Source organism: Callithrix jacchus, chromosome X (genome assembly GCF_049354715.1).
Source record: "Callithrix jacchus isolate 240 chromosome X, calJac240_pri, whole genome shotgun sequence".
Classification (NCBI taxonomy): domain Eukaryota; kingdom Metazoa; phylum Chordata; class Mammalia; order Primates; family Cebidae; genus Callithrix; species Callithrix jacchus.
In genome coordinates, this window is record NC_133524.1 from 47,398,834 (window position 1) to 47,401,556 (window position 2,723).

Sequence of the window (2,723 nt, forward strand, 5' to 3'; positions counted from 1 at the left end):
GAGGCTGGCAAAGACCACAAACCAGGTGGTTCTGCAGCTTGTGGGCGGGGGACGGGATGTCTATGCTGTCCATAGGACACTGTCACACTAACTCTATTAACCCTTTCCTACCTAGAGATAGTGATATTGAAGCAGGAGTGGCAGGGAACAAACTTCTCGAACACCTAACTGAGGAAGGAAGTGGCTTTCTACTCAGCCAGAAGCTGCGGGGGGCCACAGTCTTATTTACTGAGCTCCTCAAGCTGCAGCTTCTCTCCCCTTTTACAGGCTTACAACACTAAAGGGGAAACTGAGGTGGAACTATGTCATTGCCCATTTGCTGGATGTCCGACCTTACAATCCTTTGGCTTCATTGATTTGCTCATTCCCAGCAGGGGAGGGTGCTTGCAGAGACAAGACAAAAGCAACAAGCTGTTTGTTGGCAGAGATGTTTCCAGGAGGGAGCCTGGTCTGTGGAGACATGGGGGCGTGAACCAGTGCTGGGCTCCAGCCTGCAGGGATAACATTCATTTGCAGCTCTTTCAAGGTTAACAGATAGCAGAGATGCTGGGAACTAAAAAGGGAGTCATTTTCCCAGATCCTTGGTATTTTATTGTGTTTTATTTTTCCTTCTTCACCCTCCTTCCCATCTGGAAGCGGGGGAGGGAGGAGGTGAAATAGAAGGAGGCATGGGGGATCTCCCCTCTCAATATGAGAAAAGAAGTTTATGAATTCACCTCTCCTCTAGAAATAAATAGGGTGGTATCTCTGAACCTGGCCACCATTAACAGATACAAATAAAATACAGAGTGGGTAATAATGCAATGCCCATATGCTCAAGAAAAAACAGGCTGGCACAAATAAGGAAAGGGGCTTCATTTCTGAAAATACCAGCTCCACTTAACACTGGATACTCTCCTGCCTGTGGAAATCCACAGGGAGAGAGAAGCAAGTTTCCTAGTGTTGAGAGAGGACAGTGAAAACCAACATTTACCAGGTGCCTGCTATGGGCTATTCCCGGGCTGAGGCTCTAAAGATGTTTCTTTGAACAATAACAGCAGCCATCTGGGATAGGTGGTCCTCAGCTATGGCAGAAAAGAGGGGAATGAGGCCCAAGAAAGTGGTGGATTCCAGTCTTCTTTTCCAATGAATTAGTAGACACCAATGGCCCAGGCAGGGTGTTTCTTAATTTTTGTATACTAACATCATGAATAGCAAATGCTGGCATGGCAATAAGAGCTTGCCTTGCATCTGGTCACATCTAAAACACCAGTTAATTCTCCTTTTGCAGAAATACCTGTTCCTGCAGAATCAGGATATGGAGAGATGCTGACCAGGGCCACAGACCAGGTACTTTTGCAGTTTGCAGTTTCTCTATTGTCCTCAGGACACTGTCATACTATTAACCAATTCCTGCCTAGTGATAGTGATGTCTGAAAAGAAGGTTACCAGTTCACATCTCCTCTAGAAATAAATAGGTTGGTATCTCTAAACCCGGTCATCAGCAACACATACACATGAAAATCTGAATGAGTGATAATTAACTGTTCACATGCCCAAGGGAAAACAGGTTCTTTTCTTAGGACTTGTACAGGAGGCTTAGACGGGGTGACTTCCCAGGGGATGGTTGTACTGAGTTTGCAAATTTGGGCTGAGACTCATTCAAACTACCTGGGGAATGCAAGTTAACCTGCAGAGCCGAAAAAGGAGACAGATCCATGTTCAAATGGAAATTAAATACATGTTTGATGGATTCCATGATCAGCTTTGACACTGTTTATAGAAACAGTGGCTGGCACCAGTTGGCTCCAGCATAGAAGGGATTGCTTTGTACCTGGTGGCGACCCTGCCATGCCTGATCCAAGGAAGCCTGCTCGGTGACCAAGCAGGCCCGGAAGGATGGAGAACACACTTGGTCTGTTTTCCCCAGGCCCAAACAGAAAACAGAAAACTTTCCTCAGGGCCACTACAGGCCTTTTCAGCGGGCCATGTTGTCACTGGCTGGCATTTTCAGAGAAAACATCTCTCTGCTATTTACAGTGCGTTTTCAAAAAAGTAAAATCCAGATTCTCCCAGGGTGTCTAGGATCTTAGGAACTGGAGTCCCTGCATAGAGAAAAATCAGAATGAGGGTTTTTCCCTTCATTTCAAGAGACTGCTGGATCTGAAGCCCAGCTCAAAAGCCCATCCTCCAGGCCACTTCCCCTCCTGCGCTAGACTCCTTGATCTTAGGACTCTGAGAGCCAGGCCCAGGGTCGGGTTCCCTGAGACCCGCCTGGACCCTACATGGCCACGCCTCCGAGCGCTGTTGACGCCGGAGGCGCGGCTCTTTTTCCTGTTCACAGGAGGGGAAAAAAGCGGGAACAATGGCTTTCGGGACAGAAGGACGTGAACACCAAATGCCGAAGCGACTGGGAGGGTCGCAATGCAGGAGGACGAAGTGGGAGAAGGGGTATTTCGGCCTCCCTGCGGGCGGGAGCTAAGCCGCTCAAAAGTCCGCTCGCCTCTGGACGCCAAGGGATGACCCCCTGGGCCTTTTGTACCACTTGTCGCGGAAAATGGTCACACGCTTTTGTCCCCAAACCGAACACTATCAGAAACATATGACCCCTGGAAGCCGCCATGTTGGCCATTGGCAGTGGCGCACTCACTCCCGTGCTACTGCGCGTGCGCGACGCTGCGACATGCTCCAACCCCGTCGCGTGTTCCCAGGGGCGCTGGGAAGCGGAAGTGCTCGGCTGACCT